The sequence below is a fragment of the Gigantopelta aegis genome, chromosome 6 (assembly GCF_016097555.1).
Source record: "Gigantopelta aegis isolate Gae_Host chromosome 6, Gae_host_genome, whole genome shotgun sequence".
NCBI classification, from domain to species: Eukaryota; Metazoa; Mollusca; class Gastropoda; order Neomphalida; family Peltospiridae; genus Gigantopelta; species Gigantopelta aegis.
In genome coordinates this window covers 38,666,667-38,680,838 of record NC_054704.1, presented here as the reverse complement: position 1 = coordinate 38,680,838, position 14,172 = coordinate 38,666,667, and positions in this window count along the sequence as shown.

The window sequence follows — 14,172 nt, the reverse complement described above, 5'->3', positions numbered from 1 at the left end:
TCAAATCCATCACTACAACCGTCTGTGCAGTTCCCAGTAACTCTGTCGCATATTCCATTTGCACATTCTCCACAAGTATCACTACAGTTCATACCATATGTTCCATCGGTACATTCTGAAGAAGACGATTTTTTTTAATAAACCCCCACACAACAACTAAGCCAACCCAAAGAAACAAGAAAAAACACAAACTAAATAAAACAAATTGTGTACAGACGATAGTGGTGGCATTGATATGTCTATAAAGTAAGAAACTTGTAATATCATACTAAAATTTTGCAATGGATAATGGTGTGTAGCCTACTCACCGCTAGTACACGACTGTCCTTCCCACCCAGCTTGGCATCCACTGGAACATTGGCCTGTTTGAAAATCACACGTTCCATTAATATAGCATTTTCTGTTTTCACATTGATTTGAACATCCATCCCCATAAAGGCCTTCAGCACATTCTGCAATTAAATAAGACATACAATATGTAACCGAATACACACACACACACACTCTCTCTCTCTCTCTCTCTCTCTCTCTCTCTCTCTCTCTCTCTCTCTCTCTCTCTCTCTCTCTCTCTCTCTCTCTCTCTCTCTCTCTCTCTCTCTCTCTCTCTCTCTCTCTCTCTCTCTCTCTCTCTCTCTCTCTCTCTCTCTCTCTCTCTTACAAATACTGTAATATTGCTATGAAAGTATATTTTATGAAACCCAAAACATGTTACCCAACCTGTTTTCACTAAGATCAGTTCTGTTATCGATCTAAGAATAATAATTGTGCATAACAGTGCAATGACATTGGTATTCTAATAGTCTGGAGGCAGAGTCCACATTGTTAGGATTTCATTCTATCCGAGAGTGTCAAGGCGACCATGATGGTTATTCCATATAGGATGATGTGCTGCATCATATTCCAGTGGAGGTGACCCATGGAAATTGTGTCGGTGTTCACCAGATGTTTCGATCCCAAAACGTGTTATCAAATAGGATATCTTTCTATCATAGAGAGAGAGAGAGAGAGAGAGAGAGAGAGAGAGAGAGAGAGAGAGAGAGAGAGAGAGAGAGAGAGAGAGAGAGAGAGAGAGAGAGAGAGAGAGAGAGAGAGAGAGTCAAAGCTAACACCAAGGTTATTCCATGTAAGATGATGTGCTCTAGTGGAGGTCGCCTTGAAAAGTATGTGTGTTTCACCAGTGGTCATTGAATGTTAAGGGGTACACATTTGAAGAAAACAGTAAGTTTGCATTTTCGTTATAAATATTATCTGCACAGACAGACCTTTTATATGGGATTACTTATAAACACAAACAACACACTGAATTAGCCAAAGTGACCAACATGATTTTCCATTTAGGATGCTGTGTTGCATCATATTCCAGTGGAAGTCAGCTTTGAAAATGTGCGTGTGTGTGTGTGTTTCTTTAGCTAATTATGTGTGTTGCCTGTGTTTATAAATAATCCCACAAAGAAAGTATAACTTTAGAGATAATATTTATGAAGAATTGAAAATTTACTTTGTTTCTTCAAATTTGTATCCCCTTAACATTTAATGACACCTCACATACGTTTTCAGTGGAGGTCAGCTTTGAAAAATGTGTTTTTGTTTCTTTAGCTAATTATGTGTGTTGTCTGTGTTTATAAATAAAGAATTGAAAATTTACTTGTTTCTTCAAATTTGTATTCCCTTAACATGTAATAACCTATGGTGACAGCTCACATACCTTTTTAAGTAGACCTCCACCGGAATAAACATGGTGGTCGCTTTGACTCTCTCGAGTAGAACGAAATCCTATTTTAAGCCTCTTTTTTGTTATGCCGCTAAACTTAAAAGGACATAAGCATACTGACAAAGGAACTGGCATCAGAAAAAACCCTTTGATGACGATTTATATTACACTATATATTTATTATAACTGAAGCTGTTACAAGAAACTTAAAATGTACTTTAAAGCAGTCGTTTAGCTCCTTGACTGGAATATATCTACGCCATCGTATTGATTTCAACAGATGGATAATAGACATAAGACATAAGCTTCGGCATGAATTTTGGATAGTCATAACATTATTACGATATTACCAAGATGGTTATCCAAACATATTTATGAACAAAATGGTAAATTTCAATTTCTATCTTCAGTAATAGAAAACGAGAAACTCACAATCGTAGTGAATGAAAATTGGAACAATACAGTCAAAAGTAATTCCTTGACAACATTTTCCCTTGATTTAATTATCAAAGTGTCAATAATCATAACACTCACTCAAAAAATGCCACTTATTTAAATCTAAATGTAATCTTACGTTTTGTACAGGTTGCATCCATCCATCCAGGTTTACATCCTCCAACACACTTTCCAGTCCGGGAATCACAAGGGGAGTTGTTGTTCTTGCAGTGTCTCATCCTACAGTCTAGACTACAGTCTGCACCATATTTGTCATTACATTCTGAAACAACAATGCATGACTTGGTATATTAAACTTCAAGATCTATTACTAAACAATATGGTCTAAATACTTACATTTTCGGTGTACATATATAATGTAAATTCCAAAATTAATTATATAAATGTTCATGATAAACATGTATGCTATTTATGGGAACTACCACTGGTGGCTAATATATGTTTTATCATCAATATAAATGGCGTAGCCAGCATGAGGCAAATGAGGCAAATGAGGCAAGCGTAATTTCTCCAGATTTATTTTATTTTTCCCATGACACTGATATTTATTTTACAGGTCATGGTTTGCATCGGCGTTTCTTTCCTCTCTGGCTACGCCCCAGAATATAAACGCATCATAGCTAATATGTAATGTGGTGTGGATAAAACGATGTATACATGTACTTACCCCCCCCCCCCCCCCCCCCCCGTAAACCAGATAGTTTAAAGTTTTGTTCTTTATTTACATGAAAACTATGCATTTCTCCTTTGACTGACCAAATCTGTAATTCATGCGGGCCTACTAAATTAACTTATATTTTGTAGTGTAAGAAACATGTTTTGGAAACTGAAATAAAAAGAGGAGATTAAAGGGACATTACTGAGTTTGCTGCATTGTAAGATGTTTGCGACTAATAAAACATTTCTACGATTAAACTTACATGATAAATATATTTTCTTGAATAGCAGTGTCTGTATATTCAATGTGTTTCTGGTTGTCTTAATATTTGTAAGAAGCCCAAACTGGATATTGTCTTCAAATAATTTTGTACGTACGAAAATATATTTGTTAGGAAATAAAATGAAATTTAACCTAATACAAATATTAGAACGATCAGAAACACGTTTAATATACGCCAACTAATATTTTATGCAGAAAAATATATTTAATATGTAAGTATAATCGTTAAAAAGTCTCTGTTAGTCGATAGCATTTTAAAAATTGCAGCAAACTCAGGAATGTCCCTTTAATATATGCTACTGAAAATAGAGACAAATCTGTTTAAAAACAAAAACAAGAAGCAATAGGCAAAATTATGGTATCCAAAGCCGAACTTTGAGTATTGAAATATGTTGCATTCAATCATTTCGACCACTGTTGGTCTATATTATTAATTTATAATATACTGCAAATGATTAGTGGCCACAATTCCAAAATCAAATTATTTCACATAAACCCTCTTCATTAACATAACCAGAGAACCACTGGCGCAGCCAGACGGGGGCCATGGGGCAATGCTCTCCCCAATTTCCCCCCATCACGTTAAATATGTTCCTGTCGCTACATAACATGACTCGTATATAATGTGTTTGGCCCCGCAATGTGGGGGTGGGAGGGGGTAGGGGGGGGGGCATATACAATTCTGGCTACGTCAGTGCAGAGCTTTCGATTAAAAGGATTTAGGAAATGTTTTATTTAACAACGGGCTCAACACATTTTATTTACGGTTCTATGGCGTCAGACATTTGGTTAAGGACCACACAGATATTGATAGAGGAAACCCTCTGTCGCCACTTCATGGGCTACTCTTTTATATACACCATCCCACAGACAGGATAGTACATACCCTGTCATTTGTTACACCAGTCGTGGTGCACTGGCTGGAACGAGAAATAGCCCAAAGAGGCCACCGACGGGAATCGATCCTAAACTGACCGCCCTGTAAAAGGATTTAGCTGCACATCAAGGTTTATATACCGATACAGTCGACACCCTTCCATCCTGTCTGACAACCTGCTTCACATTTCCCATCAGTCTTATTACAACGTGACTTTCCGCTACAGTGTCTGTCTGTACATGACAGGGAACAGTTGGGCCCATACCTCGGCCAGGAACAAACTGAAAGTAAAACAAATTACTTAAGAAATACAATAGCGTATACCAATATTATTAAGAAACACAATTATTGTAAATGTTCTAGACACAATAAGGTACATTATAATTTACACTGATTTAGTTGGTATTATTTTCTAACAAGTTTTAAAATACTATAGTTATATGAAAACTGAAAGTTAATACATGTGTAGTTCATATATTTTATCTTTTAAATTACTTAATAATGCAAATACATACATGTTTCTGTATGCATGCGTAAGCGTGTATGTACACACACACATTCAGGCAGCCATATACCCAGACATATATGGGTCCATCCATCCACATTTCCACACATCCATCCATCCATCAATACATACGTACATACACATACAGCCACGTACACACCAGGCGCGCGCTAGTGCATATTACCTTTAGCGGGGAAGGGGGGTGACTAGACTGGCAAGCGAGGTGTGTGTGTGTGTGTATGTGTTTTTGTTTGCACACGACGTGTGTACAGGGGTCGAAGCCCTAACCCTCCCCCTGTACACACATACACACACACACACACACACACACGCACACGCACACACACACGCACACACACATTGTATACCTTTTGAACAATCGACGTCTTTCCAACCCGGCTGACAACCTCCCACACACAATCCAGTGTTAGCTTCACAGGTCGAGTTATTCAGACAGTGACGATCAGTACATCGCTTGCCACAGTTATTACCGTAAGTCAGTCCTCCTTTACAATCTGTAATAGAAACCATAATTATGTATCATAGTTTGTGATAGATAGAGAATACTACATGCATGGCCGTTCGATACCATTTTTCTTATGACGGGTTGTTTTAAAACTTATCTAACGAGCGAAATCGAGTTGCATATGTTTTTAAATGAGTTGTATGATAACGGATAGAAATGTAGTATTCTAGTTTTTACATACATGTATCTTGAAAACAAAAACAGATTAAAACTAAATTTAAACACATTTTCAAAATAAACATATTTATAATGTGTCTCAGACAAGTCAAGTTCAGGTTAAATTGTACGTCACAGAGAGATCGATTCGACCCAATCTAATTAAAATTAGCTCTACTGGTCTACCAGTAGATCTAACAGCATTGTGTGGACTCTCATGTCCAGCTGACATTTCATCTATAAATAACAATTTAAATATCGACTAATATTGGGCGAGACTATTTATGCAATAGGCGAACTTGTTGGTCTATTTCAATATTAAAAAACAGGGGGAAAATAATAATAATAGATTTTATGGCTATACCATCACGGGTGGGGTTTTTTAGTTTTGAAACGAATTTTATAGTAAATTTTATATTGAAATTAGTTTCCGGCATACTTCGTTATTCACCCGAATCATTTCGTATACCCTCGGCATAATCCCGAATGTTTCCAGATTATTTTCAAATCACTTTTTGCAAGTAAGGTTTTGATTGATCGAATGAAAGGGCAACTGGACAGAAGCTCCAATGAGGTGCTGTTAGATCCACAGGTAATTAACCAGTGGAGATAATTTTAATTAGATTGGATTCGACCATGCTTTTTTAATTGGATGGTATGGCATTGGTAACCTGGTCATCTCCTATAGCAGCCAGTCGTATGTTTTTAAAATGTTATATGTGTTCTCACCAACGGGTGTGTAAGAATAAAATTATAATGATAAAAACGATGTGTGTATCAATTTGAAATACCATGTGTCATGAGAATAAAATTAAATACTGCCCATTAAGGTTAGGAAGATGCCGCAAACAGTCGCTATTACGCTATGTACGAGTGATATGAAATTTACAATATAAAAAAAAGTATTCATTGAACAGGACACATACAATTATTTCACTCAGACAAATTTAACTGAAAAGGAACCTGGAATATTAATCATCATTTTTGTCAGTAAATGTCAGCTTGACAAAATTTAGACTTTTAGATGGTGTATACTGTTAATTGTTATACAAAGACATACATGTATTACTTTTCCTCCTTTTTATCCCAAATTGTATAAATCTTCAGACATTCATTTCAATCCAATTTAGATATATTTATTCTTTTATTAAATACATTTTAGGTGGTGTAAATATAGCAAACAATAAACTATACGAGAATAGTTTAATAACACAAAATTAAAGACAAAATTAATTCCGTAAACAGACTGTGAAAATGGGCATATCATATACATAAGACTATTATAATTTTTAATAGACTTAACAACTAATGGAATGAAACTGAATAATAAATAATAATGCTAATATGACTCATGCATGTTGTAGGTCAGTGGCATTGCATTTATTTAATATACATATTCCCGCGTCTTATTTTTGAGTATGTCATGTAGATTACACCAAGCAATACTTTCCAGAAATAACAAAGATGCATACGCAAGTCCTTTTGAAAAATTAATTTAGGTCTACGATAATTACCTGTGCAGTCGATGCCTTGCCAACCAGACTGACAACCATTGTCACATGACCCATTTACTGGATTACATGTTGAAGTTGAGCTCCTCTTACAATGTCGAGATGAACACTGTAGTGAACAGCTAGGTCCATAGCGCCCAGCGTAACAAACTAAAACGATAAAGATATGAAACAAAATACCAATATGCCGATTATTATTCTGTAGACGATAAAAACCCCACTTAATAAGGTATGGTAGGAATACAAAACAAAAGGGTAACTGTGTGATTGACTGGATTACTAGCAGGCATTATTACACAATATTTTAGCAATATAATATGAGTTCCCATTCAGTATCATATATCTTACAAATTGTTTGTTAGGAACTTGCGCTTGCATAGTTAAGTTATTTATCCTAACTTGAAATATGTTTTAGTATTTATTTCATTCGACTGGCGTCTATATATAGAACATGCAACGATAGTCATTTAAATACTTTACTAATGTAAAACAAAGTGATAGACGTCTTTGTGTTCGTGTTATGAGAAACGCATTAAAATAGCTAATGTACAGTGCATTAAAGGGGAAGTATAACAGTATAATAATTGAAATATTTAATCATTTTGTGAAATACCTTGAATTATATACTATCAAACATTACACTCAAATAGTTCCAGTTGTTACTATTATTTTATTATATTAATGCACAATTCAATAAGGGTGACCGACAGGTTAACACATTACACCACAGTTTAAATTCGAATTGCATCTTCATCTTGATAAAGGTCTGGCTGCTGTTGATTCTCGTGGAATCGCCGTTTAAGCCCAGTTGCAACACCTTACAATTTTGATATTCTCGAGAAAATTATACAAATGTTACACGTATAATCGATTAACATATAGTTATTTATCACAAATATCTGTGCGATGTATGACACTGGCAGTTAGTTCAGGATGTTTGAATACCATACTTCTCTCTGTCAGTTCTAAATTTCTTTTTGAGAATACCTATTACCTGCTTAATTCTAACTGCACCGCGCTCATAAATCAATAATAAAACCAGCATTTACACAATTAGCCTACCTTGTGAACAGTCTGGTTCTCCCCATCCTGACTGACAACCTCCCATACATCTCCCAGTCTTTGTGTCACACGGTGAAGTCTGCAGACAGTGACGACCAGCACACTGGTTCGTACAACCAGAACCGTAGGTTAGTCCTTCCTGACATTCTATAACACAGAATATGTTTTCAAATAAGTCCTCAATCGCTATTTAATGAAACAAGTTGTTACCATGGCCGCTTTCTATGAATACAAAAAACGGACACATGCGAGTGAGTGAAGACTTTTCCATGCTCCTATACCACTAAGGCTTCGAGCATGTCCACCCCGGGTTCGGTCTATGGATGCCAGGTGCCCAATCCGGGACAGAAATTACTTAGGACAATTTTGAAATTAAGCCAATGGGGAATACGGATATTATATAATTAGTTTTTATTTGCGCAATTCCAAAAATAATAATTAATATAAAATATATAATCCATTTAATTTAAAACTTTGTCGCTAATTTAGAACGAGCATTTCAAAAATACAAATAGTACAGAAACTCTTTATTTTAGCCCTATTATTATTTAGTAGGAGGTTGATTAAGGGAGGTTAAGCAGCCGCCACAGGGATTTGAATAAAGTTAAAAACACGTATAAAATAAATTAAAACAAATTAAAATAGCACGCTTGTAAACCTATCAATTTTAAAACATAAACACCCAATAAAAATTAAAAGCATTTCATACAATATATTTGGTCGGCGAGGAGGGGGCTGTTACTGCCAGATAGCAACCCCATCATCAACCCGAAGTAAAGAAAAGATTCATTCAAACACCCACACCACAATATAAATTAATTTAAAAATTAAAATACAATATATTATTTATATACAATATAATTTAAAAAAATTGTTTTTTTTTGTTTTTTAAAAACCGGTACATTACATTAAAATTAAAAATCCAGCAAGCCAGGCGCGACATTGCAGACGGAAGGGGCGAAAGACCGGACAGTAGGGGAGCAGGTAACATCCTTCCAACCCCAGAAGGGGCGAGGAGGAAACAACAATGAGTGCTATTACCCAGCCCAACAACAGTGATTATTTATTGTGGATCCCACAAAAGGAACGGGCCTGCCACATTTGCACCAATCTAACAATGCCTAGGTTATGGCAGTAACTGCCCCCAGGAGAACCCTATAATATTATATATTTATTTTAGATTGATACACAAAAGCGACCAACAAGCTGTCTATTGTATTTTTATATTCTTTAGGTGGATTTAATAAATTATAAGCATTAAACTCTAATTTAATTTTAATAAAATAATTAACCAGTTTCAGTCTAATTTTGTCATGTTTAGTACATTTTATCAAAAAATGATTAACATCTTCGATTGTATGACATACTAAACAGTTGGGTGACTTAACTTTTTAAATTTTAAATCTAACATCATTTAAAGCCGAAGAGACACCCATTCTAAGTCTTGCAATAATTCTAGTTACCTTAACATTAAAAGAAACTGGCCCAGGAGTGGTCGCTTTTGGTTTAATGTAGGCATGCCACACCCTGGCTCTGTGGTTCCATTCGGTTTGCCACAGAGCCACCAGGTGTGGCTCAGCTATGGAATTTATTTCGTTAACATTATGTTCTATTGGAACGCCGATTGCCGGTTCCAGCAAACTCTTTTTAGCGTTGGTATCGGCTGCTTCATTACCAGCTATTCCAATATGAGCCGGAACCCATTCCATAACGACTTGGATACCCAGAGCAGCAATATTAAAATATATTTTATAAATTTTATTTATAATTTCCGATCTGATACTATGGGCTCCATTGATTGCTTGCAGGGCACTAAGACTGTCAGAGAAGATGACATATCTATTGGGGCTATTATTAACATGATATCTTTCAATCCATTTCAGGGAATACAGTATGGCCATTAATTCTAATGTATAAACTGAAATGTTATCCGATAGTCTAGCCCTAATGGCTATCGGTTTCCTTAAATATTTAAAATTATTAATAACAAAGGCCATTCCTGTTTTACCAGTGGTTGGGTCTTTCGACCCGTCTGTATAAACCTGAGTCACATCCGGGTAGATTTCTCCAACCACTGCTTGAAATATAGTATTTTTAAAATTAGGATTATTAGTTTTAATAATTTCTTCCCTGATATGGTAATGCACTTTTGGGACATTGGTCACCCACGGCAGATCCACCGATGTCTCTATTCTGCTTAGCGGAAGGCCAACAATCCCAAAGTCATTTGCAAACTTATTTAAATATGAAACAATAGATATGTCCCTATCTCTGTTTATATTTACTTTAACAGGTTTAAGGTTGTTAACTGGAGAGTCAGGCACAAGGCTACGGATTTTATTAATATATTTCAGCCCCTGCCTGATCCTCATAAGGGCCAATGGCATTACCCCCAGCTCTACCAAGACACTATCATACGGTGTGCAGATAGTTCCCCCAACTATTACCTTGAGAGCCCTACCATACACACTATCCAGTTTTCTCAGCTGAGTCTGGGAAGCACATCCAAAGGCCTGGGCTACATACTGCAATCTGGACACTATAAATGCCTCAAAGATCATGAGCAGCGTTTTTCTATCAGCACCCCAGGGTGTGCCTGATAATGCCCTAAGTAAATGTATATATATAGTGCAGTTACCAGTCACATGCAATGAAATGATAGTATATTCACACATGAGGTGTATGTTGATGCGAACGGTTAGACCGCATAGAGCTCCCGACGCATAAAGCTCATTGAGGTAGCTTCCAGGGAGCTCTATGCGTTAGGCCACAACGCATAGAGCTCCCGCGAGCTCTATGGGTGAAGGTACATATCAACTGTAAAATGGGTATTTCCCCTTGACGCATAGAGGTCCCCACTTCCGATAATGACTCACTGTAATCAGTACAACCCTTAACATCATCATATGCGGTGTCTAAATAATCATCATGGCTATTCTTGCATTGTGATCAAATTCTTGATGAATGGTTTCTTCCAACTAAAAAGGCAGATTCTGCTGCCAACTCTGCTTTGGGTTTGCCTCATGCCAGGGTTGGTGCCTCGTGTTCTGATTTTAAATATAGTATTAACCAATTTATCTTTTCGATGTGGCAACATGATTGGGACGGTGCGGTTGCGAACAAGCTTCATGCTATCAAGAGTGGCAGTCCTCATATAGACAGTGCAGGAAGGATGAAATAGTCTTGTGTCGTGCTCGCATCGGCCATACATACTTGACCCATTCATTTATTTTGAAGAAGGATCCTCCACCTCAGTGTGAGCACTGTCAGTGTACTCTGACGGTACGCCACATTTTGGTGGAGTGTCCTCATCTCAAAGAAACTCGAAAATATATATTTGGACCAACAAATGTGATGGAATAATTTCGATTCCATTCAGAACTTATTTTACAGTTTCTACGTGATACTGACTTTTACTCTAAATTTTAATTATATATATCTATGATATTTGTATTTTGTGCACAGTTCTTTACACTGTGTTTTAATTTAACTGTTGAAATTTTATATTGATGTTGATCATCACTTTATTTGCTTGCATTACCATAGTTTGACACCCAATAGCCGATGTATTTTTCGTGCTGGGGTGTCGTTAAACATTCATTCATTCATTCATTCATTTATTTGTAGGACCAACTAGGTAAAACGACAGGGCGTTTCACTACGAAGTCCAGTATAGGTGGCGCTACCACCAAATTGTAAACTGCATGATCAATACCTTAAGCCCCAGTCACACTGTCACAATTTGTGATGGCGAACTACAACGAATAGGCATTCGTGGAGAAATTCGCCAACGTCGTTCTGATTCTTTTCAGTCATTTGTAGTTCTTTGTAGTTCGACAACACTTTCATTAAGCATCGCAGAGGACACAGAGGCGCCACGACAGTTTTGAATATTTCAAAACTGTCGTGGCTCCAACACGAATGTTTGACATTCGTTGTGTATTCGCCTGTATTCCTTTTGCATCGTTGCAAATCTTTGCACTTCACTGAAGTTCGTTCTAGTTCTTTCTGCTTCCGTTGTGGTTCGTTTTGTCATAGACAGCGAAGTAGAACGGTGTCAGGAGGATGTGCAAAGATGAGGAGTGATTTAACAATGAACTACAAAGAATCAGTGCGACTTTGCGCCGATGGAAGAAAGAACTGTAACGGAAATCAATGTGACGAGCAACGATGCACAAAGAAGTACAAAGAATTACAAAGAACGACAGTGATGATGTACAAAGATCCAGAACGATGCAAGTAGACACAGGATGATTTCGCCTCGAAGGGTATAAAACAGGAGGTCCAAATCCCCGGTTAGTCATTCATCCGATCGGACGCCAGGAGGCCACAACCCCGTTGGACCTCTGCAAGATTCCCATTGGACCTCTGCAGCAAAGTACCTTTGGATCTGTCGACCTCTGCAGCAGACCCGGTTGTTTCACTTTCAACTCTTCACTATGTGGTTATTGAAGCCACTCTGTCTCATGTGGGTTGTCATCACCCCTCTTCAGATACTACAACTAACCCATGACGTCTTGCAGGTAAAATTCTGATAAATGAAACATCCACATTGACTTATTCTAACTTTGATTAACACTACCAATCAAACATATTATTAACTGAACCATGTTTATTACAACCACGAAGAGCAGCGTGGATATATGGCACTGGTCAACTGCTGTAGGAATGACGAACAACCATTGAAAGCCGCGGTTTGTACAGCGTCGCCACAGTTCATTCTAGTCCATTCCACTTCGTACCAGTTCTTTGCAGATCGTTGCGCTTCCGTTCTTCGTCTACCTACTCCATTGCAACTCCATATTACATCGTGTTTTCTGCGATTAAGAACGAATATCGTTCTACGTCGTTGTGCTTGGGTGTTAATTCTTCTACTTCCGTTGCTATCTCGTTGTTCATTCGCAAATGCTGCCATACTGCGTCGTATTGGATCGCTTCTGAAACCGGCCAGAGGAATTTTTCGCCTTGATTCGCCGTCTAATCTGTAGCTCCACATTCACCCTAATTCTTTCTAGTTCGCATTCACAAATCGTGACAGTTTCACTGGGGCTTACAGTACGTAACATTTAGACTTCGTTGAGCATCATATACATTAAGCTCTGGTCACACAATCATGATCGCTGCGACTTGAAAAAAATTTAGTGAGTCGTCCTAAGGCCCACATACACGAATTATACTCCGAATGTCCAGGAATATACACGATCCTATGCAGCCCCGATTGCTCCCGATTTTTTGGCAAAAGTTGCATGATTTGGCTTCTTTCCTGAACTGCATACAAATGCTCACGACTGCTGCAAGAACTAATACGATACCACTACGATCTTGAACCTGATTCATTACGAATCGGTAAGACCTACCACGTGTCCCCTAAGATGCCTTCTTGAATACACTACGAATCATGATTAATGCGGACCACGTCAATAATTACTATGACACGCCTATGAATCCACATGACTGCTACATGAATCAGTATGACTGCATATATGAAGGCGCCTTCATTTCGCACTGGTTCCAGATCTGAGCATCAGATGCAGAACCGTTGGCCCCTACACCCACCCTCAGGAACTTGTAGTCAACATCCACCAATCCAATCAACACCACTGGGTGTTGAAATGGAGCGATCCACCATTGTTATGACATCTGATTCTTACGTGCTTCCCATCCAAAGCACCAAGGGCGTGTGGAAACTGCCATTTGATCCCCAACTGCTCAGCTACCTGATCCCATTCGGGTTGTGTTGTTGGATATTGGATTACTTCATCAGAATATGCTTCAATGATTGCTTCATAAACATCACGTACAATAGAGGAGATTGTGTTGTGAGCCACACGAAAACCATACATCAGAGAATGGTAGTTGTCTCCAGATACTAGGTGCCTGTAGGTTATGGTCAGCTTCAGCCCTGTGGGGATTGCCTTCCTGTACCACGTGTCCTTCCCTAGTCTATCACCGACTCTGTTCAGCAGCTGATGGAACATATTAGGCTCCATTCTGAGAAAGTTCCTGTAAGCAGGTATATCTTCATATCTCAGCTCCATCATCAGGCACTCATACTGTCCCAGCATAGGTCTCCTGAGCAACCATGACCTGGTCCAATATTGTCTCGCCCTCCTTCCCTTTCCAATTCTTCTCCGGTCCTAGCCCACATGATTGGCTATAGCAAGCTCATTCTGTGCAATATCTGCCTCCAGTTGCACCAAATCATGAAGAAACACCAGTTTTTTTTAGGATTATCACCGATGGTTGTTGTTGGTAGATATAGATGTCACAATTTGGACTGAATTTGCCTTGATGCCCTATATTTATACCATTTGGGCCGGGTATCGTAGTGCAACACGTGAGAGGTCCTAACAGATCTTACTGTAATCTTACCGAGTTCCTTCTTAGTCTTAGTAATGCTTATATAATCGCCAGTAGTCCAATATGAA